Raw genomic sequence first — 12,500 nt, 5'->3', positions numbered from 1 at the left:
GCCCACTCACTCGATCGCCATGTCTGTTTGCCACAGTTTTCCCGGTGGTGCCGCACCCGGGCTCGCCCCGGCTGACGCAGTTTTCGCGCCGCCCCGGCTGACGCGGTTTCGTGCCGCCCCGGCAGACGCGGTTTTTTGCGCCGCCCCGGCTGACGCGGTTTTTTGCCGCCCCGGCTGACGCAGTTCGGACTTGGCACTTTTCGGCTGTGCCTGGCTGGCGGCCCACTCACTCGATCGCCATGTCTGTTTGCCACAGTTTTCCCGGTGGTGCCGCACCCGGGCTCGCCCCGGCAGACGCGTTTTTTTTTTTTCTTTCGCCCCGGCTGACGCAGTTTTCGCGCCGCCCCGGCTGACGCGGTTTCGTGCCGCCCCGGCAGACGCGGTTTTTTGCGCCGCCCCGGCTGACGCGGTTTTTGCCGCCCCGGCTGACGCAGTTCGGACTTAGCACTTTTTGGCTGAGCCTGGCTGGTGGCCCACTCACTCGATCGCCATGTCTGTTAGCCACAGTTTTCCCGGTGGTGCCGCACCCGGGCTCGCCCCGGCTGACGCAGTTTTCGCGCCGCCCCGGCTGACGCGGTTTCGTGCCGCCCCGGCAGACGCGGTTTTCGCGCCGCCCCGGCTGACGCGGTTTTTGCCGCCCCGGCTGACGCAGTTCGGACTTAGCACTTTTCGGCTGTGCCTGGCTGGCGGCCCACTCACTCGATCGCCATGTCTGTTTGCCACAGTTTTCCCGGTGGTGCCGCACCCGGGCTCGCCCCGGCTGACGCAGTTTTCGCGCCGCCCCGGCTGACGCGGTTTCGTGCCGCCCCGGCAGACGCGGTTTTCGCGCCGCCCCGGCTGACGCGGTTTCGTGCCGCCCCGGCAGACGCGGTTTTTTGCCGCCCCAGCTGACGCAGTTCGGACTTAGCACTTTTTGGCTGAGCCTTGCTGGCGGCCCACTCACTCGATCGCCATGTCTGTTTGCCACAGTTTTCCCGGTGGTGCCGCACCCGGGCTCGCCCCGGCAGACGCGTTTTTTTTTTCTTTCGCCCCGGCTGACGCAGTTTTCGCGCCGCCCCGGCAGACGCGGTTTTCGCGCCGCCCCGGCAGACGCGGTTTTTTGCGCCGCCCCGGCTGACGCGGTTTTTTGCCGCCCCGGCTGACGCAGTTCGGACTTGGCACTTTTTGGCTGAGCCTGGCTGGCGGCCCACTCACTCGATCGCCATGTCTGTTTGCCACAGTTTTCCCGGTGGTGCCGCACCCGGGCTCGCCCCGGCTGACGCAGTTTTCGCGCCGCCCCGGCTGACGCGGTTTCGTGCCGCCCCGGCAGACGCGGTTTTTTGCGCCGCCCCGGCTGACGCGGTTTTTTGCCGCCCCGGCTGACACGGTTCGGACTTTGCACTTTTCGGCTGTGCCTGGCTGGCGGCCCACTCACTCGATCGCCATGTCTGTTTGCCACAGTTTTCCCGGTGGTGCCGCACCCGGGCTCGCCCCGGCAGACGCGTTTTTTTTTTTTTTCTTTCGCCCCGGCTGACGCAGTTTTCGCGCCGCCCCGGCTGACGCGGTTTCGTGCCGCCCCGGCAGACGCGGTTTTTTGCGCCGCCCCGGCTGACGTGGTTTTTGCCGCCCCGGCTGACGCAGTTCGGACTTTGCACTTTTTGGCTGAGCCTGGCTGGCGGCCCACTCACTCGATCGCCATGTCTGTTTGCCACAGTTTTCCCGGTGGTGCCGCACCCGGGCTCGCCCCGGCAGACGCGTTTTTTTTTTTCCTTCGCCCCGGCAGACGTGGTTCCCCCCCCCCCCCCTCCGTCTTTCTTTTTGTTTTTTTTTTTTCGCCGCGGCTGAAGTGGATTTTTCGGTGCCTCGACGCCCCGGTAGTCGCGGTTTTTCCGTTTCCGCACGGCCCCGGCTGACGCTGCTCGGTCACAGTCGCCTTTTGTGGTGATTGCAGACTTCTTGAGCGCGGGTGTTTTTTTTTTTTGTTGTTGTTGTTGTTTTATTACGCATTCGCTCCAGCAGACGCTGTTTAGACTTTTTGTTTCCTCTTTTATCCTGCGACGAGGTGACGAGGTTTATTCGGTGCCCCGCCGCCCCGGCTGAAGTGATTTTTCCTGTCCCGTGCCGCCCCGGCTGACGCGGTTGGGACTTCGCGTTTGTTCGGCCGCCACGGGTTTTGGCGCACTCGCTCGGTTGCTTGTTGTTGCCACTTGTTGCGAACCCAGGTTTCTTGAGCGAGCGCGGGCGTTTTTTCTTCCTTTCTTTCTTTGTTCTATGTGTTAGCGAATCGGCCTTTAATATCACACGAGGACTCACAACCAACAATTTTCAGTTTGAAGTGTAAAAAATCTGCAGGTGTTGACGTAACTGACTTGCCCCGTACCCTTGAGTACATCCATGAAGTTCTCGTAGTACTACTAAATCGCATTATTCCAAGTGGAGAAATTCCCATAAACTTGCAAACCTCTACACGAAAATCGGTGCGCGTGATAAAGTTGAAAATTATCGTCCGATATCAAATGTGCCTTCTATAACACAAATTCTAGGAAAAAAAAAAAAAAAACACTTGTTCGCCGTTTTCTGCGCCGTGACTGGCAGCACTCCGGCGAAGCGAAACGGGGTCGATTCGAGCACGATATCGGCGTCTTTCGACGTGCTCGCCGGCGACCGTCGCACGAGTACGTCGCACGAGCGCGTCTGCCGGGGCGCCGTTTGCGAAGCCGACGCAAAAGTGGGAACCGCCGCTCGGATGATCGCCGCTTTCGGCAGAGTGAGTGTTGGCACTCCGGGGAAGCGAAACAGCGTGAATGCGCCCACGAAATCGGCGTATTTTGAAGTGCCCGCCGGCGACCGTCGCACGAGTACGGTAAACCGCGTCAGCCGGGGCGTAGTTCGGGACGCCGACGAAAAAGTGGGAAGCGCAACTCGGATCTTCGCCGTTTTTGCAGGAGTGAGTGGCGGCCCTCCTGCGAGACCAAGAAGCATCGATTCGTGCACGAATTCGGCGCCTTTCGACGTGATCGCCGGCGACCGTCGCTCGAGTAGGGCAAACCGCGTCTGCCGGGGCGGGCTTCGGGACGCCGATGCGAAAGTGGGAAACGCTGCTCGGATGTTCGCCGTTTTTGGCCGAGTGAGTGCTGGCACACGGGCGAAGCCAAACGGGGCCGATTACGGCACGATATCGGCGTCTTTCGACGTGCCCGCCGGCGACCGTCGCACGAGTACGGTAAACCGCGTCAGCCCGGGCGGAGTTCGGGACGCCGATGCGAAAGTGGAGAACGCCGCTCGGATCTTCGCCGTTTTTGGAGGAGTGAGTGGCGGCACTCCGGAGAAGCCAAGGAGCGCCAATTAGCGCACGATATCGGCGTCTTTCGACGCGCTCGCCGGCGACCGTCGCACGAGTAGGGCAAACCGCGTCTGCCGGGGCGGGGTTTACGACGCCGACGCAAAAGTGGGAACCGCCGCTCGGATGTTGGCCGTTTTTGGCAGAGTGAGTGCTGGCACTCCGGCGACGCGAAAGAGCGCGAATGCGCCCACGAAAGTGGCGTATTTGGACGTGCGTGACGGCGACCGCTGCAGGAGTACGAAAAACCACGTCAGCCGGGGCGAGCGACACACGGCGGTCTGGGTGCTTATCGCTGCTATTATAGGGGCACCCCGGCAGACGCAGAAAAAAAAAAAAAATTTTCGACCTTCTTTTTTGCTGGTCGAGCTCGGGTAACCCAGGTCGCAATGGGAGCCGCGCACGAAAGCGGCGTCGCGAGACGCGTTCGCGGTCGCTAGTCGCACGAGCTCGGCAACCGCGTCAGCCGGCGCGGAGTTCGGGATGCCGACGGCTAAGTGGGTACCGCTGCTCGGATGTTCGCCGTTTTTGGCCGAGTGAGTGCTGGCACTCCGGTGAAGCCAAGGAGCGCCAATTCGTGCACGATATCGGCGTCTTTCGACGTGCCCGCCGGCCACCGCCGCACGAGTACGGCAAACCGCGTCTGCCGGGGCGGGGTTCGCGACGCGTACGCAATAGTGGGAACCGTCGCTCGGATGTTCGTCGTCTTTGGCCGAGCGAGTGCTGGCACTCCGGCGAAGCGAAACGGGGCCGATTCGGGCACGATATCGGCGTATTTCGACGTGCTCGCCGGCGACCGTCGCACGAGTACGGCAAAGCGCGTCTGCCGGGGCGAGGTTTGCGACGCCGACGAAAAAGTGGGAAGCGCCGCTCGGATCTTCGCCGTTTTTGCAGGAGTGAGTGGCGGCCCTCCTGCGAGACCAAGAAGCATCGACTCGCGCACGATATCGGTGTCTTTCGACGTGCCCGCCGGCCACCGCCGCACGAGTACGGCAAACCGCGTATGCCGGGGCGGGGTTGGCGACGCCGACGCAAAAGTGGGAACCGCCACTAGGATGTTCGCCGTTTTTGGCAGAGTGAGTGCTGGCACTCCGGCGAAGCGAAAGAGCGCGAATGCGCCCACGAAAGTGGCGTGTTTGGACGTGCTTGACGACGACCACCGCAGGAAAACGAAAAACCACGTCAGCCGGGGCGAGCGACCCATGGCGGTCTGGGTGCTTATCGCTGCTATTATAGGGGCACCCCGGCAGACGCAAAAAAAAAAAAAAAAATTTTTTTCGACATTCTTTTTTGCTCGTCGACCTCGGGTGACCCAGGTCGCAGTGGGAGCCGCGCACGAAAGCGGCGTCGCGAGACGGCTTCGCGGTCGCTAGTCGCACGAGCTCGGCAACCGCGTCTGCCGGGGCGGAGTTCGGGACGCCGACGGCTAAGTGGGAACCGCCGCTCGGATGTTCGCCGTTTGTGGCCGAGTGAGTGCTGGCACTCCGGCGAAGCCAAACGGGGCCGATTCCGGCACGATATCGGCGTCTTTCTACGTGCTCGCCGGCGACCGTCGCACGAGTACGGCAAAGTGCGTCTGCCGGGGCGGGGTTTGCGACGCGTACGCAATAGTGAGAACCGTCGCTCGGATGTTCGTCGTCTTTCGCCGAGCCAGTGCTGGCAATCCGGCGAAGCCGAACGGAGCCGATTCGGGCACGATATCGGCGTCTTTCCACGTGCTCGCCGGCGACCGTCGCACGAGTACGGTAAACCGCGTCAGCCGGGGCGGAGTTCGGGACGCCGATGCGAAAGTGGGAAGCGCCGCTCGGATCTTCGCCGTTTTTGGAGGAGTCAGTGGCGGCACTCCGGTGAAGCCAAGGTGCGCCAATTCGCGCACGATATCGGCGTCTTTCGACGTGCCCGCCGGCCACCGTCGCACGAGTACGGCAAACCTCGTCTGCCGGGGCGGGGTTTGCGACGCCGACGCAAAAGTGGGAACCGCCGCTCGGATGTTCGCCGTTTTTGGCAGAGTGAGTGCTGGCACTCCGGCGAAGCGAAAGAGCGCGAATGCGCCCACGAAAGTGGCGTGTTTGGACGTGCTTGACGACGACCACCGCAGGAAAACGAAAAACCACGTCAGCCGGGGCGAGCGACCCATGGCGGTCTGGGTGCTTATCGCTGCTATTATAGGGGCACCCCGGCAGACGCAAAAAAAAAAAAAATTTTTTTCGACATTCTTTTTTGCTCGTCGACCTCGGGTGACCCAGGTCGCAGTGGGAGCCGCGCACGAAAGCGGCGTCGCGAGACGGCTTCGCGGTCGCTAGTCGCACGAGCTCGGCAACCGCGTCTGCCGGGGCGGAGTTCGGGACGCCGACGGCTAAGTGGGAACCGCCGCTCGGATGTTCGCCGTTTGTGGCCGAGTGAGTGCTGGCACTCCGGCGAAGCCAAACGGGGCCGATTCCGGCACGATATCGGCGTCTTTCTACGTGCTCGCCGGCGACCGTCGCACGAGTACGGCAAAGTGCGTCTGCCGGGGCGGGGTTTGCGACGCGTACGCAATAGTGAGAACCGTCGCTCGGATGTTCGTCGTCTTTCGCCGAGCCAGTGCTGGCACTCCGGCGAAGCCGAACGGAGCCGATTCGGGCACGATATCGGCGTCTTTCCACGTGCTCGCCGGCGACCGTCGCACGAGTACGGTAAACCGCGTCAGCCGGGGCGGAGTTCGGGACGCCGATGCGAAAGTGGGAAGCGCCGCTCGGATCTTCGCCGTTTTTGGAGGAGTCAGTGGCGGCACTCCGGTGAAGCCAAGGTGCGCCAATTCGCGCACGATATCGGCGTCTTTCGACGTGCCCGCCGGCCACCGTCGCACGAGTACGGCAAACCTCGTCTGCCGGGGCGGGGTTTGCGACGCCGACGCAAAAGTGGGAACCGCCGCTCGGATGTTCGCCGTTTTTGGCAGAGTGAGTGCTGGCACTCCGGCGAAGCGAAAGAGCGTGAATGCGCCCACGAAAGTAGCGTATTTGGACGTGCTTGACGGCGACCGCCGCAGGAGTACGAAAAACCACGTCAGCCGGGGCGAGCGACCCACGGCGGTCTGGGTGCTTATCGCTGCTATTATAGGGGCACCCCGGCAGACGCAGAAAGAAAAAAAAAAATGGGGACATGGCGTGCGTCACCGTGCGGCTTCGCAGCGTTGCCGAAGTCGCCGAGCCCTTCGACTGAGCCGAACGGCGGACAGGGAACGTTGGTCGGCCGTTCTAACCTGTCGGTGCCACGCCGAGACGTCGTTAAGGAAAACCGCGTCGTGGGCCTCTACGACGCCGTCGAGTCGTTGTACGTTTGGTGTCCAGCGTGTCGGCGGCGAGTAGCGGACACGTCGTTCACGACTTCGGTCTTTCGCAGTCGACGCGAACTTGCGGAGAGTCGTGGTGCCTCACGTTTTCGGCAGAAACCGCGGCGGAATTTTCCCGTGCGTGCGCGCACGACCTCGGTGCTGTGCCGTCAGCGTAGTGTTGCACAAACTCGTGGCCTACCCAAGGTGCGGTACGTTTGCGGCCGTATCCTCGGTGGGAATTTCGTGAGTAGGGTCGCAAATTCTACGACCTCGGCGGGTTTGAGAGCGACGTAGACTTGTGGCACGCTCAACATGCCACACGTTTCGGGGCACACCCGCGGTGAAATTTTCTCGAGTACGCTCGTATTAGGGCCCAAGGAGGTCTGGGTACTTATCGCTGCTATTATGTGGGGGTTCTCGTGAGCGGCGTACGCGAAAGCGACCGGGTGTCTGATATGCGGCGGGCTTCGGCCTCGTCAAGCGTGTCCTCGGGTCTGCTCCAGGGGAATCCACGGCAGTCGTCTGCAGCCTCATCCGCTTGATGCGTTAGGGGCTGGTTGTCGGACGGTGCCGTTTTACCACGATATCGAGGTGTGTTCCGTGTCGTCCTCGGGCGATTCAGATGCGAAAGCGCCGAAGACGCGGGCGTGACCCGTCGTCTGGCGGCTTTGCAGTCTCGGCTCCGTTGCTAGTTCCGGCCGGTCCACCGACAGTGCAGCGGGCTTGGGCAACCCGCACGGCGCGACCGAGTCGATGCAACGAAAAAGAGCGAGCATGAACGTGCTTCTTGCCGCACGGCTCCCACTCGTCTTTCGGGAAGGTTGTGCCGTAGCGAGCTCGAACGCCGTCATCTCGGAGTGCAAAATAAGCGTGTTGGGGCGCCTGAAGGTGGCCTCCGCCGCACACAGACTGCGTCCGGCCCGCCGAGGGCGAGGACGGACGCGCAGTCGAACGATTACCTGGTTGATCCTGCCAGTAATCATATGCTTGTCTCAAAGATTAAGCCATGCATGTCTAAGTACATGCCGAAATAAGGCGAAACCGCGAATGGCTCATTAAATCAGTTATGGTTCCTTAGATCGTTTCTTCCTACTTGGATAACTGTGGCAATTCTAGAGCTAATACATGCAGTGAGCCTGGAGCCCTTTGGGTAACGGGTGCTTTTATTAGACCAAGATCGATCGGGTTTCGGCCCGTATTGTGTGGTGACTCTGGATAACTTTGTGCTGATCGCATGGTCACGAGCCGGCGACGTTTCTTTCAAGTGTCTGCCTTATCAACTTTCGATGGTAGGTTACTTGCTTACCATGGTTGTTACGGGTAACGGAGAATCAGGGTTCGATTCCGGAGAGGGAGCCTGAGAAACGGCTACCACATCCAAGGAAGGCAGCAGGCGCGCAAATTACCCACTCCCGGCACGGGGAGGTAGTGACGAAAAATAACAATACGGGACTCTTTTGAGGCCCCGTAATTGAAATGAGTACACTCTAAATCCTTTAACGAGGATCAATTGGAGGGCAAGTCTGGTGCCAGCAGCCGCGGTAATTCCAGCTCCAATAGCGTATACTAAAGCTGCTGCGGTTAAAAAGCTCGTAGTTGGATCTCAGTTCCAGACGAGTAGTGCATCTACCCGATGCGACGGCTCGGACTGAACATCATGCCGGTTCTTTCTTGGTGCACTTCATTGTGTGCCTCGAGATGGCCGGTGCTTTTACTTTGAAAAAATTAGAGTGCTCAACGCAGGCGAGTCGCCTGAATAAACTTGCATGGAATAATAGAACAAGACCTCGTTTCTGTTCTGTTGGTTTTTGGAATACGAGGTAATGATTAAGAGGGACGGACGGGGGCATTCGTATTGCGGCGCTAGAGGTGAAATTCTTGGACCGTCGCAAGACGAACTACTGCGAAAGCATTTGCCAAGAATGTTTTCATTGATCAAGAACGAAAGTCAGAGGTTCGAAGGCGATCAGATACCGCCCTAGTTCTGACCATAAACGATGCCAACCAGCGATCCGCCTGAGTTACTCAAATGACTCGGCGGGCAGCTTCCGGGAAACCAAAGTATTTGGGTTCCGGGGGAAGTATGGTTGCAAAGCTGAAACTTAAAGGAATTGACGGAAGGGCACCACCAGGAGTGGAGCCTGCGGCTTAATTTGACTCAACACGGGAAAACTTACCCGGCCCGGACACTGGGAGGATTGACAGATTGAGAGCTCTTTCTTGATTCGGTGGATGGTGGTGCATGGCCGTTCTTAGTTGGTGGAGCGATTTGTCTGGTTAATTCCGATAACGAACGAGACTCTAGCCTATTAAATAGGTGCGGGGTTCCCAGCACCTTACAACCTTCTTAGAGGGACAAGCGGCTCCTAGCCGCACGAAACAGAGCAATAACAGGTCTGTGATGCCCTTAGATGTCCGGGGCCGCACGCGCGCTACACTGAAGGAAGCAGCGTGTCTTTATCCCTGTCTGAAAAGACTGGGTAACCCGTGGAACTTCTTTCGTGATTGGGATAGGGGCTTGCAATTGTTCCCCTTGAACGAGGAATTCCCAGTAAGCGCGAGTCATAAGCTCGCGTTGATTACGTCCCTGCCCTTTGTACACACCGCCCGTCGCTACTACCGATTGAATGATTTAGTGAGGTCTTCGGACCGATGTCCGGCGCGGCCTTTCGGTTGCGCCGGTCTGTTGGAAAGATGACCAAACTTGATCATTTAGAGGAAGTAAAAGTCGTAACAAGGTTTCCGTAGGTGAACCTGCGGAAGGATCATTAACGGATTGTGAAGGGTGAGCGCCTCAGCTGCGTCTGCGCCCGACACTTTCTGCCGCTGACCCCGTTTGGACGCGGGGTCGGCTTTTCCCCACGGGGCTGCCTGAATGTGGAGCGGCACCCCGTGACAAATTGTTGCGCCCAGCGGACGCCAACACCGCGACCTTGGACGGTCGGCCAGGTGGCGGACGCGGGTACAAACGGCGCAACGCACTCATAGGTCGGCTTTCGACCCGCCACTGCACCGTGGCTCGAAGCGCTCGAAATGCGCGACCCGACCGCTGCGGGACCGCCTAGTACTGTAAACAGGAGCGGCGGAGCGCGAACGGCGAGTCGTGGTTACGTCGGTAGAAGGCGAGGCTGCGCGTTCCCGAAACGCCAGCCGAGTGCCCTCCCGACCGTTCGAGCGTGCAAGAACGAGACCCGACAATCGCGCGGCGACTGCCAAGTACGAGAGGAACGGCACAAGCGTCGGCGGTCGGTCAAGGAACTGGCGATGTGACGGGTCCGCTGTGCACCAGTGCATACCGTCCCGCCGTCCGCGGCAAGCGCCTCCGCGTCCTCGGGTGACGGAGGCTGCCGGTCGGTTCTTGCAGGCGAGGGATCTCGCTGGCACCGGTTCGCGTTGACGCGCGGCCGGTCATGGCACGGCGATGCGACGGCCGAGGTGCGCAGTACTCGATGGAGGAACCGCACGCTCCGATGACCGTCCCGCCCTCCGCGGCGTATGCGTACCGACCGTAATGGTTGCAGCAGCGCCGGCCGGCTTTTGAATTCGCCACACGAAACACGGTGCGAGATCGCGGTTAGGGGAGCGTCGACGTTGCCAGGCGTTTTGCTTGCTGCCGAGGGAAAGGCGGCACGGCCACGTCGCGCTCGTCGCGATTAGCGGGTCTGCGCGCTTTGGGAAGGTGCCGCAACGACTTGCCGAAAGAGGAAGCACGGAAGAACGAGGGACTTGGACGTCCCGACAATTGAACGCACTTGCGGCCAGGCCCTTGCTGGCTTCGTTCTTCCGCCTCGAGTAGGCTCGTACGCGGCTCCGGCGCCGAAAGTGGTCCTTGGCACCGACTTCGGTGGACGTGGGAAGTGCCGCGCAAGTACGGCGCGCCTGGCTCCACCTGTTGGCTAAAGTAGGCAGCCGGATCGGCATTTTGGTGTGCGGTGGCAAACCGTGGATGCGAAAAAAGCTTGTGCGATTTCGTGGAACAAAAAGCGGGGGTCCCCCTTTTTATGCGGAGGAGACCGACCCGCCCGCCGTGGTGAACCGCGACGCCACGGTAAAAACGGGAGAGGCTTGTCGATGGGACCGTGCATCCCGCGCTCCACGGAGGCCGGGAGGCGGCCGCCCGAGGAAATGTGTAGCCGTCGAGGCCCGCATCTGCGTGCACTCTTATCCAAATGGGTGTACCGCAGGCATTTTCTGGTTAGGCGGGCCAATGAGAGCGAGCACACAACGATACCTACGGGTCCGGCTTGGAGAACCGGCTTCGACGCCTCCCGAGTATTTATAGAGGGGTGGACCACGAAAGCACTCGCAAGTAGCGGAAGCGAAACGCCGTCCGAAACACACCGTTTGCTCGATTTGCGGCAGCCGAAAAAGGCGCGGCAGAGTTTTGGAGTCCAAGCGTGCGCTGAAAAGCGCCCTTCTTGGCCACTGTTTGGCCGAGTGCCAGAAACGTTTGGTTTTGACTGTACGGAATTGAACAAACACTTTTTCACGACTCTAAGCGGTGGATCACTCGGTTCTCGGGTCGATGAAGAACGCAGCCAGCTGCGAGACTTGGTGTGAATTGCAGGACACACTGAGCACTGATTCTTTGAACGCACATTGCGGCCTTGGGTCTTCCCTTGGCTTCGTCTGTCTGAGGGTCGGATCACATATCAAGAGAGCCTTCGGCGCACAAGGGAACGTGAGCCGTCGACTCGTTTTGACCGCGTCGGCAACACGGACAGCACGCTGAACACCTCACAGCGAGCGCCAACAGCGGCCACTCAAGGGCGAGACGGTGGCGACCGTCGTGCCAGAGCCCAACCGAAACGGGGGCGACCGACTGCATTGAGGATGTGGCACCTCGTTGAGACCGCCGCAGGACTTCGAGTCGGAAGGAAGCCTGCAGGGAAAGTGCGGTCGAGGTTGCGTACTCCTCTCTGCGACCGGGCGCGCAAGAGCTGCGAGAGCCACGGACGCGCAACTTTAACGCACGGTAAACACGAGGAGCGAAAGCCGGCCAGCAAAGCTTCTCCAGCCGTGCGCAAAGTGCGCGAGATCGCAGCCTTGCGTTGCGCTTGTTGCCCTCGAAGTAAGCAGGGTGTCCCGTAGACCGGGCGCTCGAACACGCTGCGGGGCCGTGCCTCCTCCAGGCTTTGCCGCGCGAACAGGGAACGTTCGCGCGCAAAGCGCAGGGAGGTGAGGAGGCTGCGCCCGACGTTTGCGGTTCGCTGCGTACGCGGTTGATGCGGAGAGCACGGCGCGACGACTTGCCGCGAAGCGGAAAAAGTCTCCCGCACGAGTTGGCGAAACGTTGGCGAAGCTTAAGGCGTTCTCGTCGTAGTCCGCCGTCGGTCTAAGTGCTTCGCAGTTCCCGTCCCGTTCAAAAAACTGGGCCACTCCAGTTGGGGCGGGGGCGACGCTACACGAGACGATGCCTCTCGCCAGGCTGCGTGGCTGCCCTTGCGGCGGCGGCGACTGGCCTCGGCGGTGTTTGGGCTTTCGACACGGTCGTTTATCACGCAACTGCTCGGACGACGCACGCGCGCAGCGGAATGCCGCTTGCCAGCCTTGTGAAGATGTGACCCTGTACAGGGTTGCGGGCGCACTTGGTAGGGCGTCGTACTCGGTTCGCGATGGGTTTACGAACGTGTCCCGTCACTTCCACGTCACACCGGTTGTGCGCCGCACGCGTGCAGCGGGGAAGCCGATTGCCAGCCTTGTGAAGAAGTGGCCCTGTACAGGGTTGCGGGCGCACTTGGTAGGGCGAGCGCACGCGGTCGTGCAGGAAGTTGATGGAAGCGAATGTATCCGCTGTCGACCTCAGATCAGGCGAGACAACCCGCTGAATTTAAGCATATCACTAAGCGGAGGAAAAGAAACCAACAG

The 12,500-nt window shown here is 60.7% G+C and overlaps 2 non-coding genes and 1 pseudogene across 2 annotated transcripts; all 3 read left to right on the top strand.

Annotated features, from left to right (window-relative positions):
- The first annotated feature begins 7,588 nt into the window (after positions 1-7,588).
- LOC142794235 (small subunit ribosomal RNA) lies at positions 7,589-9,403 on the top strand. Its single transcript, XR_012892180.1, has one exon. It is a non-coding gene; the product is annotated as a small subunit ribosomal RNA (ribosomal RNA).
- A 1,719-nt stretch (positions 9,404-11,122) lies between these two features.
- LOC142794239 (5.8S ribosomal RNA) lies at positions 11,123-11,275 on the top strand. The gene has a single exon (XR_012892184.1). It is a non-coding gene; the product is annotated as a 5.8S ribosomal RNA (ribosomal RNA).
- A 1,154-nt stretch (positions 11,276-12,429) lies between these two features.
- LOC142794246 (large subunit ribosomal RNA) overlaps positions 12,430-12,500 on the top strand; it is a 2,840-nt pseudogene continuing 2,769 nt past the window's right edge.

The sequence above is a fragment of the Rhipicephalus microplus genome, unplaced genomic scaffold (assembly GCF_043290135.1).
Source record: "Rhipicephalus microplus isolate Deutch F79 unplaced genomic scaffold, USDA_Rmic scaffold_390, whole genome shotgun sequence".
Taxonomy (NCBI): Eukaryota; Metazoa; Arthropoda; class Arachnida; order Ixodida; family Ixodidae; genus Rhipicephalus; species Rhipicephalus microplus.
Note: the sequence above shows the minus strand (reverse complement) of the source record. Positions and strands in the feature narration are given on the sequence as shown.